The 15,531-nt window shown below is 41.5% G+C and overlaps 1 long non-coding RNA gene across 1 annotated transcript in view; it reads left to right on the top strand.

The window, feature by feature from the left end:
* LOC148149701 (uncharacterized) overlaps positions 1–13,141 on the top strand; it is a 52,784-nt gene extending 39,643 nt beyond the window's left edge. The window contains exons 2-3 of the long non-coding RNA XR_015757318.1: positions 3,815–3,999; positions 12,872–13,141. This is a non-coding gene — a long non-coding RNA (uncharacterized LOC148149701). The remainder of the gene's footprint in view (positions 1–3,814; positions 4,000–12,871) is intronic.
* Positions 13,142–15,531: the final 2,390 nt, after the last annotated feature.

Here is a 15,531-nt window from a genome sequence, read left to right as displayed (position 1 = left end):
GATTGCGTAGGTCTCCTACCTCAAACAAAAAATAGGAAGAAATGTTTATTAATAATAACGGATGTGTCGACTAGATTTCCAGAGGCAATCCCATTCTGCAACATCACAGCTAAAAGGGTTGGATAAAAATTACTTATGTTTTTTAACATGATATGGACTACCAATAGAGATCCAGTCAGATTAAGGATCAAACTTCACATCCAAACTATTCAAGGAGGTTGTGGATAATTTGGGAATAAAGCAATTCAAATCTACTGGACACCATCCAGAATCACAGGGAGCACTAGAGAGATGGCATCAAACTCTAAAGACCATGGTCAGGATTATCAGGATGATGGAATAAGGGAGTTCTGTATGTACTTTTTGCGATCAGAGAGGACCGAATGAATCAACCAAATTCAGCCCATTTGAATTAATTTTTGGGTATGAAGAGGGGACAAAATTGGGTATCAAATGTTTGGGCATAAAATTGATTAAGGAGTAATTAATAAGTCAGAATTCAGAGACCACCCATTTGGACTCTGTGTCAAAATTTAGAGAACGATTAAATAGAGCTGGAGAATCGGCTAGACAGCATTTGAAAGTATCACAGCATACAATGAAACAGGAAGCGGATATGAAATCACAAATTTGCAATTTTGCAATTGGGGATAAGGTATTGGTGTTACTTCCAGGAACAGGTGAGCCTTTAAAAGCAAGGTTTGGTGGATTTTATCAAATCGAGAGGAAATTGACTGAGGTGAACTATTAATAAGGACTCCAGATAGGACGAACTCTCACAGAGTGTGTCATGTGAATATGCTGAAAAGGTATTTTGATCGGGAAGGAAAGCAAGAGGAGAAGGTGTTAATGATTACAGCAAGGAAGGGAGAACCAAGCTCAGAGGATTGTGAATTGGACATTCCTCAAATCAGATTGGACAATGAGGAAGTTGTCAAAAATTGGGATAAATTATTGAGTTAACTTCCAGAAGAAATGACCTGAAAGAGTGATAGCTCTCACTTGGGGAGATATGCAGAAATAAACTGGGAGGTACTAACTTCATTGTGCATTATGTAGGTATAGGAGATGCTGTTCTAATTAAACAACATCCTTTTAGGCATAACCCTCTAAAGTTGCCACAGTGGGCACATGGTCCAAGATTGCATAATCAAAGTGAGTTACCTTGACTGGAGCTCACCAATAGTCATGGTGCCGGAGCCAGATGGTACCCAATGGTTATGTGTGGACTACCGCAAAGTCAACGCCGTTACAAAGACTGATGCATATCTAATTCCCCAGTTAGAGGACTGTGTTGAAAAGGTGAGACAAGCAACTTACATTTCTAAGTTGGACTTGCTCAGAGGCTGCTGGCAAGTACCTCTGTCAGAGAGAGCAAAGATGATTTCGGCTTTCGTAACACCAAATGGACTATATCAGTTCAAGGACATGCCATTTGATATGAAAAATGCTCCAGCTACATTTCAGAGACTGACTAATAAGGTCATTGCTGGATTACCCAACAGTTTGGTAGATATTGATGACCTGGTAATTTTTAGTCACTCATGGAAGGAACATTTACAGTATTTATCAGACTTGTTTGATTGAGTTCAGAAGGCAGGCTTGGTGGTAAACCTAGCTAAAAGTGAATTCGCCAAAGACCAAGTCACCTTCCTGTGCCATGTTATTGGACGTGGCAAATGGCCCCACAAGATGCAAAAATGAAAGTAATTGGGGAATTTCGCACACTGTTGACAAAAAAAACAGTACTACGGTTCCTGGGACTGAGTGCATTTTGCCGAATGTTTGAGTCAAACTTTAGCAGTGTGGCTGCTCCACTCACTGAATTGTTAGACAAGGGCAAGAAGTTTCAGTGGACAGTGGACTGTCAAAAGGCATTTGACAGCCTAAAACCTGTGTTAACCACTGCCCCAGTGTTAGCCACACCGGATTACATGAAGACTTTCAATGTGGCTATCAATGTCTGTGTTGTGGGTGTCAGTGCGGTGTTCCTGCAGGAGGATGACGAGGGGAATAGAAAGATCCACCGGATATTTTTCCAGGAAGTTGAGCGTTTGTCAACAGAAATATTCAATGTGACAATGGTGCCTGCGGCAGGTCGTGAAAATGTGATTGCCGATGTGTTATCGAGATTTGAATGAGATACTGGGGGCATTCGGTGGTGGGTGTACCGCGGCCTGAATTTGCATGGGGTTGTGCATGTTTGCATGTTTATAATTAGTATAGTGTATATGTGTGTTTAGACTACTAACCGGGTTTTGAAGGATTAAAAAATGAAGCCATCTTTTGGTATTGATAGTTCATTTTTTAAAGGGGGGGGAGGTGTCACAAAGCTAGTTCCTTTTTTTTCTAAAAGCTGTTCCTTAGCTCAAGGAGATTCTGTCCTTGATGTTTCTCAGAGGGGCAATAAACTGAGCCGGGCGCCGATCAGACTGGTTCGGTACAGAGGTTAAAGGTTATTGAGAGGCCTTTTGTTTATATGTAAACAGATGAGACTACAGGCCAAAGTGGTCATGTTTTAGAAGTGACCTGTATAATGAAAGGGGAATGGTCAGCTCTTTAGCTGAGCTGAGCAGAACTGGTTGGGAGTTCAACAGTGAGCTGTGTGGAAACTCTCTCTCTCTCTTCTAACTTCAGCCTGTAAGCATCTGACCTTTTTTTGTGTGTTTTAAGGGGGGTTTGCTTATCGGGACTGTTGTGTACATTTGGAACAGCATAATTAAGTCTAGTTTGGATAGACTGAGTTCTGTAGGGCTTCTCTATTCTGTTCTTCATGTTTCATTGTGTAATTTTGTGAATAATTTTTTTTGTCTTTTTAAACTTGATAGTCAACCTCACTCACATACTCTGGGTGATTATCACTGTACACTTACTGAAACAAATTGCAAAGTTATGGTCTGGGGCTGCCTGCTTAAGAATGTTTTGAGTGGTCTGGCCTAGACCATAACAATATTTAGCAGCAAGAGCACATCATAGTCAAATCTGATCCTGTCCATCGGATCAACTGTGCATTGCCATAGACCATAGGACCCCCTCACTGGAGGGAGATGGTGGTGGTGGTTTAAATTGAGGGTCACTGTGCCTCAACAGGATGTGAAGGACAGTCCTTCATGGTAACCTCAGCCAGTGCGGGAGTTGAACCCACGCCATTGGCAACACACTGCTTTGCAAACCAACCATCCAGCCAACTGAGCCTAACCCATTATGTAAGTGGATACGAGGAGGGGGAAACATTGCCCTAATACTAGGAGAGTAGCATTGAGGCAAACTCCAGGCACCTGGTAAACACTAGACACTCAATAAAAAAATACTCTGAGCTTTTAAATGAATATCTGCAATATGCATTTTCAAACAGATTAATTCAGATGTTTTAAGCTGCCCTTCCTGTTCTGCCACTTTTAACTCTGGTGGCATCCCAGTGGGAATGCTGTTGATGTATTTGCACTGAAGCCAAATTGGCAAGATGAAGATATGAGAATATTTGTCCCTGTGACATCGAATGCTGTATTCTTGTGATACTTTCATGTAACAAACTTCATTGTCAGATAGTGCAATGTAGTGGTAACTTCATTGCACTCACAATCTTGACTGCTGGACAAATGATCAAAAGAGTTAGATATATAACACAGCTTCTTCATTGAAGTTGGGTGAAAATCCTGAAATGCTGCAACTGACAGCACTGTGGGAGGTTCTATTTCTGAAGAATGAGTCCTGACAAAAGATTATTGACTTGAAAGGCTAACTCAGTTTCTCACTCCACATATGCTGTCAGACATACTGAGCATTTTCAACATTTTTCTGCCTTTTGTTTCAGATTACCAACATTTGCCGTATGGTGCTTTTGTAGCATGGTGGGATTACTTTCATCCCGAAGACTGCAGTGGATCAGCAAGAAATAAAAACATAAACTGCTAGAAACACTCAGCAGGACTGGCCAGCATCTATGCTTCATGTTAATATTACAGGTCTGTGACTTGACATCAGCACAGGGAAAGTTTGGTAAGTTGGAAAGCAGGGCTGTGTGAGTGGAGCAAAAGGGAAAATGTGTAATAGGAAAGAGAGTGAGACAGATTAAATTACAAAAAAAATCATGGTGCAAATCCAATGGAGTGAAAATGGGAGCAGGAAATATTTTTTCATTGGAGTGTAGGAGTTTGAGAAATTACCTTATAGAAGTTTATAACATCCTGAGGGGTACGAAAAGGGTTAATGGTAGCTGTCTTTTCCCTAGAATGAGTGATTTCAAGACTGGGGGTACGTTTTTATGGTGAGAGGAGGGGGATTTAAATAAGACATGAGGGGCAATATTTTTACACAGAAGGTGGTTTGCATATGAAATAAACTTCCTTGGAAAGTGGTGGATGTTAATACAACGTTTAAAAACATTTAGTTAAGTACAGAAATAGGAAAGGTTTGGAGGGACATGGCTGAAAATGTGTTGCTGGAAAAGCGCAGCAGGTCAGGCAGCATCCAAGGAACAGGAGAATCGACGTTTCGGGCATAAGCCCTTCTTCAGGAAGAAGGACTTTCCTGAAAAAGGGCTTATGCCCGAAACGTCGACTCTCCTGTTCCCTGGATGGTGCCTGACCTGCTGCGCTTTTCCAGCAACACATTTTCAGCTCTGATCTCCAGCATCTGGAGTCCTCACTTTCTCCTTGGAGGGACATGGGCCAGGATTGGACAGGTGGGCCTAGTTTAGTTTGGGATTATGTTCAACATGAACAGGTTGGACTGTGCTGTAAGATTCTATGACTATGTGTCGAGATGAAGTTTGACTGGCAGGACAGCTGTTCCCTGAATGCAAAATAGAAGGAAATAAGAGGGGACCAGAACTAGCAAGAAGCACAAAACATAATTCAAGAAGAGAGATTACTCATGACTTTTTATTTTAAATGCCAGTCTTGCCAATGATGCCTAAATAAAGAGAATGATTAAAAATAAAAACACTTTTCCTTGAGAAACACAGTAGGTAAAATAAAATGTTTTTTATTCTGAACAACAGCAAGAACAAAATTCTTAGCAAGACGAAGTCAGTTTGCAAGGCAACATAGCAGGGATAATTTACTCTTGACAATGCAAGCAATTAATCCAGTCTTTTACACGGCTTCATTTTGCGTTCTATTAGTTTCTAGACTCAAACTTTCAAACCACAAATCTAATTGAAAACCTCTTAACTGGTGTTATGCGGTAATGTGTTTCTATCTATGTGGAGTATCTAAAAGAGAATGATAAAAGCTGAATGCTAATTCAGTTCTGTATGTGGAGATGGCCTGATAAATAATATATTGTCTGCACTTGCCATTACCCAGACAGAAAATATCAAAGTAAAGACACAAAGACAGAGGTAGGGATACAAGAGGGAAGGTGAAAAATGACAAAAGAAAATGAGCAAGGTAACAATAATCAGTAGGAAACAATCTATTTTTAACTGGATGCAGTGTTACTATATAACCTCACGCAGTTAAGTGATTGCATTAATAATTCATTGTTGTGTAATTATTGTAGGCCATTATTTCACTGTTCTTTTTCTAATTTCCATGTAACTCTCTTCTTCATAAATCTCTTTGAATTTAGGTTTTTATGCCTGGGATTTTCAGTCGTTGGTTTTCCTCTTTTATTTGAATGCTACTCTCATTTCATTTTCTTCTGTAAAGCAGATTGGCTGTTTCATTTTGAAACCATATTAAATCTAAATAAAATAATTCTTATTCTGGAGGATTACTTGGAGCAGAAGGAAAGTGTCATAAAACCTGACATTGTTCAACGTCATTAATATAATTGATCATGACAGGGCACTACTTTTAGGTTGTGTTTAATATAATTTATCAGTCCATAAAGAATTTTGGGAATGAAATCGCTTTCTTCCAGCCAATGCACCCATTGCCACTGACAGCAACCCACTTTGAAATGTATGACATTTTTATACTTCTCAGGCAATGTACTTGAAAAACATTCTGGGGAGGCTGGTGTGATTTTTCTTTTTCTGTGTGATTGTAAGGTTTCAGCTTGAAGTTAAAGTACTGAACAGTACAATAAAAACCTGGACTAAAATAAAATGCAAGCTAGGCTTTGCCAATGATCAGCTTAAAAATTACTCCTGGTGATGTTAGTGAATGTACTTTCAAAGTATATTGCTCCAACTGCTGTTCAGTGTAGGCCTTCATCCATTTATTTTAAATAAACGATCCAATCCACTAAAATATAAGGCAACCTCAATTATCTGAATGACACAGTGGGGGTGGGGGTGGGAGTATTTTGGCAGATAATCGAATGTTCAGATAACACGGTTTACCCAAACATCAGGAGCTTGAGATCTTGCTCAGATAATCCGAAATTTGGATAATCGATGTTCAGATAATCGAGGTTGCCATGTAATGGACAGGAGAAAGCCCATGGAGGAGAAAGTGAGGACTGCAGATGCCGGAGACCAGAGTTGAAAAGTGTGGTGCTGGAAAAGCGCAGCAGGAGAAAGCCCCATGAGTAGTATGGCCCATTAATTGTGGCAACAACACTTTTTATTAGGTTGTGTGAACAGGACAGATGTCCAAAGGACAAAATGAAAGTTTAATCATTGCTGGAGTGTAGACATTATCGGCAAGGCCAGTATTTATTGCTCACTGATAGTTGTCTTGTTTAGTCGATCTTGTTGAACTGCTGCAGTCTGGCTTCAAGGTACTCTCGCAATCGTATTCATCAAGAGTTTTTACTCAACAAAAAAGTGGATAAATAGCAAAAGTGTTCAAGCCAGTCTGGTGTCTGGTTTCAAGGTGGTTGTGCATCTTTGCAGATATTGTCTTTTTCCATCAAGATAGTGAAGAGTATGGATTTTGAAGATGCTGCTAAGGTAACCTTATCAAGCATCAATGGTCCAGCCAGCTCTGGTCTTCCTGTTATAGGAGGAAATGTTATTAAGCTGGAGAGATTAACCAGGATGTTGCCAGGAATGGAGGGTTGAATTATAGGGTGAGACTGGATAGACTGGGACTGGAGCAAGGCTGACCTTGTAGAGGTTTATATAACCATGAAGGATATAGATAAAGTGAATAGCAGGTGTCCTTTCCCTAGGGTGGGGGATTTCAAGACTAAGGGCATATTTTTAAGGTGAGAGGAGAAAGATTTAAAGACCTGGGGGGTGGGCTGCATTTCTATTACACACTGAGTGATTCGTATGTGGAATCAACTTCCAGAGGAAGTGGTGGATGCTGATACGGTTACAATGTTTAAAAGACATTTGGATCATTATAGGGATAAAGCTTTGGAGGAATATGGGCCAGGTGGAGGTAGGTGGGACTGGTTTATTTTGGGATTATGGTCGGTATGGGCTGGTTGGAATGAAGGATCTGTTTCTGTGCTGTCTGACTCTATGACTCCCATCGTCATTCGTATCAGCAACTGTAATTTACAGCAGCAGCAGCTGTCTCCTATGGGTCACATAATCTTCTCACGTGAAAGTAGGTAGAAAATCGCAAAATATTAAACAAGAACAATTATTCAGATACAGCGAGCGTAGTTGTAGAGTCTTCTGCATCTTTTACTCCAAAGCTTATTTTGAGTGCACTGCTAGTTACTTCATTAACTAGGAGAATGCTTTGTTATAGATCCACAAATGGACACAGAGAATTTCAGACATGAAGTAAAGCAGCTGAGTGCATTGAGTTGGAACCACTGCTTAATTCAGTGTCAGCAGAAATTCATGAAAGCATCATGTGTTTTCTCCTATGTAAATACCTCTATATTCCTGGCAGTATGGGCATGTTCATGGTCAGAAACACTCATATGTTCACTGTTCTCCTGTTGCTTGTCATTTTTTTGTCTCAACACCTTTCAGTTGAGTGAACATAGACCCAGATCCAGGCTTCAGCCAGTGGCAAGTCAGTCATTTAGAAATACACGAGACCAGTCGCAGAGTAGGCACTATTCAATTTATTCTTGTTTCTTTTGTAGAAAGAGAGCTGAAATATTTGCTGAGCTAACGTGAATTGCAGATACAGTGGACCTACCCAATTTTACATCGGCACCTGAAACACTGACAAACATAGCCCTGCTGACCCTGCAAAGTCCTCCTGACTAACATCTACGGCTGAGAGTAAAAATTGAGAGAGTTGTCTCTTAGATAAGTCAAGCAACAGCCTTACATAATCATTCTCAGGATCACACCTCATTGACAATGCCATCTCTCACTCTCTCTCTTTATTTATCTCTCCTTTTTCTGTAATGTGTCTGTCTCTCTCGGTTCATCTCTCTCCCCTTCTCTCCATGTTTTTCTCTCTGTGTCCACCACCTGCAGTTCTTCTTTTATTTCAAATATCTGTGATCACCTGTGTCTTTTATAAAAGCATTTTATAAAACAGAATGGACAAAACTTTCCCAACCCTTTAATTATTTGAACAAAATATAGTGAAATCGAAAAGCTAAGATTCTCAAAGTCCAATTTTCCACCCCTGGTTTTAACAATGAGATGAAAATCCCATCAGTGAATGGTAAGGCTCTTTTTTGCATATATTAACATCTCTTTACTAGTTAATGCTGCCTCATTTATATGTCAGTTTATTTGTACCACAGTACCAGTCAATGACCATCTCCAACAAGTAAGAATCTAACCATCACCTCTTGACATTCAATTGCGTTTCCATTACTGACTCGCCCACTATCAGCATCTTGGGGTTACCATTGATCAGAAACTAAACTAATTAGCCATATAAATACTACGTCAATGACAGCAGGTGATAGGCTATAAGTTCTTCAATGAGTAACTCAGTTCCTGACTCCCCAAAACCTGTCCAAAATCTACAAGGCACAAGTCAGGGATATGATCGAAAACTCTAATTTGTTAGATGAATCATCTCCAACAATACTTGAGGAGCTTGACACCATCCAGGACAAAGCTGCTGCTTGGGTGGCATCACATGCACAAACTTCCACTTCCTCCACGACCAACACTCAGGAGGAGCAGTGTGCACCACTCATAAGATGCAATGTAGGAATTCACCAAGCCTCCTTCAATAGAATCTTACAAAGACATGACCACTACCACCTAGAAGGACAAAGACAGGGAAGATGGTAAAAGAGGGGGTGGTGTGGCATTGTTCGTCAAGGACAGTATTACAGTTGCAGAAAGAATGTTTGAGGACTTGTCTACTGAAGAAGTATGGGCTGAGATTAGAAACAGGAAAGGAGAGGTCACTATGTTGGGAGTTTTCTTTAGGCCTCCGAATAGTTCCAGAGATGCAGAGGATAGGATTGCAAAGATGATCCTCGATAGGAGCGAGAGTGACAGGGTGGTTATTATGAGGGACTTTAATTTCCCAAATATTGAATAGGAATATTATAGTTCAAGTACTTTAGATGTGTCAGTTTTTGTCCAGTGTGTGCAGGAGGGCTTCGTGACACAGTATGGAGACAGCCAACAAGTGGCGAAGCCACATTGGGTTTGGTACTGGGTAATGAACCCAGTCAGGTGTTAGATTTGGAGGTAGGTGAGCACTTTGGTGATAGTGACCACAATTTGGTTATGTTTACTTCAGTGATGGAAAGGGATAGGTATATACTGCAGGGCAAGAGTTATAGCTGGGGGAAAGGCGATTACAATGCGATTAGACAAGATTTAACATGCATAGAATGGAGAAGGAAACTGCAGGGGCTGAGCACTATAGAAATATGGAGTTGTCTGTGTGGAGTTTGCACATTCTCCCCGTGTCTGCGTGGGTTTCCTCCGGGTGCTCCGGTTTCCTCCCACAGTCTAAAGATGTGCAGGTTAGGTGAATTGGCCGTAGTGTTAGGTGCATTAGAGGGAAATGGGTCTGGGGGGTTACTCTTCGGAGGGTCGGTGTGGACTGGTTGGCCGAAGGGCCTGTTTCCACACTGTAGGGAATCTAATCTAATCTCATTCGAGGAAAAACTAATGCGGATCCTTGAGAAGTGTGTACCTGTCAGACATGGAGGAAGTTGTCGAGCGCAGGAGCTGTGGTTTACTAAGGAAGTTGAATCTATTGTCAAGAGGAAGTAGGCGGTTTATGTTAAGATGAGATGTGAAGGCTCAGTTAGGGCACTTAAGCATTACAAGTCAGCCAGGAAAGACCTAAAGAGAGAGCTAAGAAAAGCCAGGAGGGGACATGAGAAGTCTTTGGCGAATAGGATCAAGGAAAACCCTCAGGCTTTCTATAGGTATGTCAGGAATAAAAGAATGATGATAGTGAGATTAGGGCCAATCAAGAGTAGTAGTCGGAGGTTGTGCGTGGAGTTAGAGAATATAGGGGAAGTGATAAATGAATGTTGTTCATCAGTATTCACACTAGAAAAAGACAACGTTGCCGAGGAGAATACTGAGATACAGGCTACTAGACCAGATGAGATTGAGGTTCACAAGGAGGAGGTGTTAGCAATTCTGATACGTGTGAAAGTAGATAAGTCCCCTGGGCAGGAGGGGATTTATCTGAGGATTCTCTGGGAAGCCAGGGAGGAGTTTGCAGAGCCTTTGGTTTTGACCTTTATGTCATCATTGTCTACAGGAATATTGCCAGAAGACTGGAGGATAGCAAATGTTGTCCCATTGTTCAAGAAGGGGAGGCGGGACAACCCTGGTAATTATAGACCAGTGGGCCTTACTTCGGTTGTGGGTAAAGTGTTGTAAAAGGTTATAAGAGATAGGATTTATAATCATCTGAAAAGGAATAATTTGATTATGGATAGTCAACACAATTTTGTGAAGGGTAGGTCACGCCTCACAAACTTATTGAGTTCTTTGAGAAGGTGACCAACAGGTGGATGAGGGTAAAGCAGTTGATGTAGTGCATATGGATTTCAGTAAGGCGTTTGATGAGGTTGTCCATGGTAGACTACTGCAGAAAATACGGAGGCATGGGATTGAGGGTGATTTAGTGGTTTGTATCAGAAATTGGCTAGCTGAAAGAAGATGGAGGGTGGTGGTTGATGGGAAATGTTCATCCTTGAGTTTAGTTATTATTGGTGTACCACAAGGATCTGCTTTGGGTCCACAGTAGTTTGTCATTTTATAAATGACTTGGATGAGGGCAGAGAAGGATGGGTTAGTAAATTTGCGAATGACACTAGAGTTGTGGATAGTGCCGAAGGATGTTGTAGGCCACAGAGGAACATATATAAGCTGCAGAGCTGGGCTGGAGTTTAATGCTGAAAAGTGTGAGGTGATTCACTTTGAAAGTAGTTACAGGAATGCTGAGTGCTGGGCGAATGATAAGATTCTTGGTAGTGCAGATGAGCAGAGAGATCTCGGTGTCCGTATACATAGATCCCTGAAAATTGCCATCCAGGTTGATAGGGTTGTTATGAAGGCATACGTGTGTTAGCTTTTATTGGGAGAGGTATTGAATTTTGGAACCATGAGGTCATGCTGCAGCTGTACAAAACTCTGGTGCAGCCACATTTGGAGTATTGCGGATAGCTCTGCTCACCACGTTATAGGAGGGATGTGGAAGCTTTGGAAAGAGTTCAACTAGGAAGTTGCCTGGAATGGAGGGAAGGTCTTATGAGGAAAGGCTGATGGACTTGAGGCTGTTTTCGTTGGAGAGAAGAAGGTTGATAGGTGACTTAATTGAGACATACAAGATAATCAGAGGGTTAGGTAGGGTGGACGGTGAGAGCCGTTTTCCTCGGATGGTGATGGCTAGCACAAGGGGACATAGCTTTAAATTGAGGGATGACAGATAAGGGACAGTTGTCAGGGGTAAGTTCTTTACTCGGAGAGTAGTAAGGGCGTGGAATGCACTGACTGCAGCAGTAGTAGACTCACCAACTTTAATTGCATTTAAATTGTCATTGGATAGTCATATGGATGAAAATGGAATAGCGTAGGATAGGTGGGCTTTGGATTGGTTTCACACGGCCGTGCAACAGCGAGGACTGAAGGGCCTGTACTGAGCTGTTATGTTCTTTGATCTATGTTCTAAACTTTGTTGTCAGCTAGTTCTGATGGAAGATTGCAGATCTCATCCATTGCTGCCAAACCCTTTGAATATTTCCAAAGATTTCTGTTTAAAATACAGTTTTACAGCATCCTCATTATTTTCCTTTTGCACATTCAACTAATCATTGGCAGAAGGAGTTAATACATAGACATAATATAAGGCACTTTGATAGGATAGTTATTATTATGAGCCCTTAAATAAAAATAACTATTTTCCATTTCAAAATCAAATTTACGTATAAAATAAGTTATTCTCCCTTTGTAAGTAGGTGCTTATTTTTAAAAGCACTTGTTGAGAGTGGTCTCCCACAATAATCATACAACTTCATATTCAACAAGGCATGACTCTTACAAGAACATATTTTCAAGATGAATCACTAATTTTATTAAAATAAATGCTGATGGTTTCATTGTCCTCATTTTCAAAGCTCACATGATGCCCATTATTGTGAAGTTTATTGACACTCTAAGCATGCAGGGACTTGCAGGTCTGTAACAATTCTGAGCATGCTTATTCGTGTTATGTGCAATTTCCAAATATCTTAGTGTTCAAAATTAATTTCTACATCAATAATACTAAGTTTAGAAATACATTTGATTTTCTGAGCTATCACCTTGACAACTATTCAATCTCATACTGAGACTGTCAGTACATGCCAGGGCAAGTATTAAACAATTGGAAAACATGTTCACAACTTTTACTAACAATGATTTGGAGGTGCCGGTATTGGATTGGGGTGTACAAAGTTAAAAATCACACAACACCAGGTTATAGTCCAACAGGTTTAATTGGAAGCACTAGCTTTCGGAGCGCCGCTCCTTCATCAGGTGGTTGTGCAGTACACAATTATTATAGGACAAGCCAAACAGAGAACAGCCAGGGAATTCCTAGAGACATGGCACTCATCCACTCATTCTATCAACAAGCAGATCGACCTGGACCCAATATACCGACCACTGCAGCGGACAGCTGGATCTGACAACCGGAAGCGGCAGAGACAAACCACTATAAATGCCGGAGGAAACATCACAGAAACGCTTCACCGGAGGCTCCCAAGCACTGAGGATGTCACCTAGACAGGGGACGAAACGTCTGCAACACACATTCCCAGCTCGGCAAACAGAACCACAACAGTACACAATTGTAAGGCACAGAATTTATAGCAAAAGTTTACGGTGTGATTAAACTGAAATTATACAGTGAAAAATACCTCGATTGTCTGTTGAGTCTTTTATCTGTTAGAATCACCATGATAGTTTCACTTCTTTCATGTGTAACTCACAAAACCTTTTTTAAAAAAGTTGCATTCTCAGATTAACTGTAACAATTGGTGTTAGATAGACAATATGTTGAAGGTGTTAGCCCCCTGTGTTCTCTGTCTCTGCCATAATGTTTAGATTGATTCTAATCTAAAAAGTGAGATAACAGAGTTTTACTCCCAATGTATTTATTGCTGTTTCTGATTTTAAAAGTGAAAGCGCAGTCGCAGTATTGATGGGGATAATTAGTGGTGAGGAGTTGAGATAGAATGCTCACAGCTTGTGATATTTTTGGATGTTCAACGCAGATTGATGGCTTTTCTTTGAGCACTCTGGAACAGACCTCAAGTCGGTATCCTGCATCTGTTACCTGTGAGTGGGGTGGTGTGGGTTGGAGCAGAACTTTATTCCACCCAAAGTGCTACTTGCATCCAACATCAGGGACTGAGGTAAGACTGAGAGTCTGGCGTGGGAAGTATCCTTTTTTCCACTGGGCTCACAGTTTGCTGTAAGAGTCCAGAGATCTTTGCCCTAAAGGACTTCTTTAAGCTCTCAGGTTTTCTGAGCTGTTGGAGATTCAACCAGCCAGGGTTAAAATTAGGGAGCAGGTTAACTGTACAATTGGCAGCCTCATTATAGAACATAGAACATAGAACATAGAAGAATACAGCGCAGTACAGGCCCTTTGGCCCTTGATGTTGCGCTGATCCAAGCCCACCTAACCTCCATATGCCTATCCAATGCCCGCTTAAATGCCCATAATGAGGAAGAGTCCACCACTGCTACTGGCAGGGCATTCCATGAACTCACGACTCGCTGAGTAAAGAACCTACTCCTAACATCTGTCCTATACCTACCCCCCCTTAATTTAAAGCTATGCCCCCTTGTAATAGCTGACTCCATATGTGGAAAAAGATTCTCACTGTCGACCCTATCTAAACCCCTAATCATCTTGTACACCTCTATCAAGTCACCCCTAAACCTTCTTTTCTCCAATGAAAACAACCCCAAGTGCCTCAGCCTTTCCTCATATGATCTTTCTACCATACCAGGCAACATCCTGGTAAACCTCCTCTGCACTCGTTCCAGTGCCTCCACATCCTTCCTATAGTATGGCGACCAAAACTGCACACAATACTCCAGATGCAGCCGCACCAGAGTCTTATACAACTGCATCATGACCTCAGTGCTCCGGAACTCAATTCCTCTACCAATAAAAGCCAGTACGCCATATGCCTTCTTCACCGCACTATTTACCTGGGTGGCAACTTTCAAATATCTGTGTACATGGACACCAAGATCCCTCTGCTCATCCACACTACCAAGTATCCGACCATTAGCCCAGTACCCCATCTTTTTGTTACTCTTACCAAAGTGAATCACCTCACACTTAGCTACATTGAACTCCATTTGCCACCTTTCTGCCCAGTTCTGCAGCTTATCTATATCCCGCTGTAACCTGCCACATCCTTCCTCACTGTCTACAACTCCTCCGACTTTCGTATCATCCGCAAACTTGCTCACCCAACCTTCTAACCCCTCCTCCAAGTCATTTATAAAAATGACAAACAGCAATGGTCCCAAAACAGATCCTTGCGGAACACCGCTAGTGACGGCACTCCAAGATGAACATTTGCCATCAACTACTACCCTCTGTCTTCTTCCAGCCAGCCAACTCCTAATCCAAACCTCCAACTCACCCTCAATGCCATACCTCCGTATTTTTTGCAGTAGTCTACCATGGGGAACCTTATCAAACGCCTTACTAAAATCCATATATACCACATCTACCGCTTTCCCCTCGTCCACCTCCTTAGTCACCTTCTCAAAGAATTCAATAAGGTTTGTGAGGCACGACCTGCCCTTCACAAAACCATGCTGACTATCCTTGATCACATTATTCCTATCCAGATGTTCATAAATCCTATCCCTTACAATTCTCTCTAAGATTTTGCCCACAACAGAAGTGAGACTCACTGGCCTATAGTTACTAGGGTTATCCCTACTCCCCTTCTTGAATAAGGGAACCACATTTGCTAGCCTCCAGTCTTCTGGCACTACTCCTGTAGACAACGAGGACATAAAAATCAAGGCCAATGGCTCTGCAATCTCCTCCCTTGCTTCCCAGAGAATCCTAGGATAAATGCCATCAGGCCCAGGGGACTTATCTATTTTCACCCTTTCCAGAATTTCCAACACCTCTTCTCTACATACCTCAAAGCCATCCATTCTACTTAATTGTGACTCAGTATTCACATCGGCAACAATGTCCTGTTCCTGATTGAATACTGACGAAAAGTATTCATTCAGTGTCTCCCCAATCTCTTCAG

This window comes from Chiloscyllium plagiosum, unplaced genomic scaffold (genome assembly GCF_037043375.1).
Source record: "Chiloscyllium plagiosum isolate Xiang-an unplaced genomic scaffold, Cpla_swu_hap1 HiC_scaffold_6, whole genome shotgun sequence".
Taxonomy (NCBI): domain Eukaryota; kingdom Metazoa; phylum Chordata; class Chondrichthyes; order Orectolobiformes; family Hemiscylliidae; genus Chiloscyllium; species Chiloscyllium plagiosum.
Note: the sequence above shows the minus strand (reverse complement) of the source record. Positions and strands in the feature narration are given on the sequence as shown.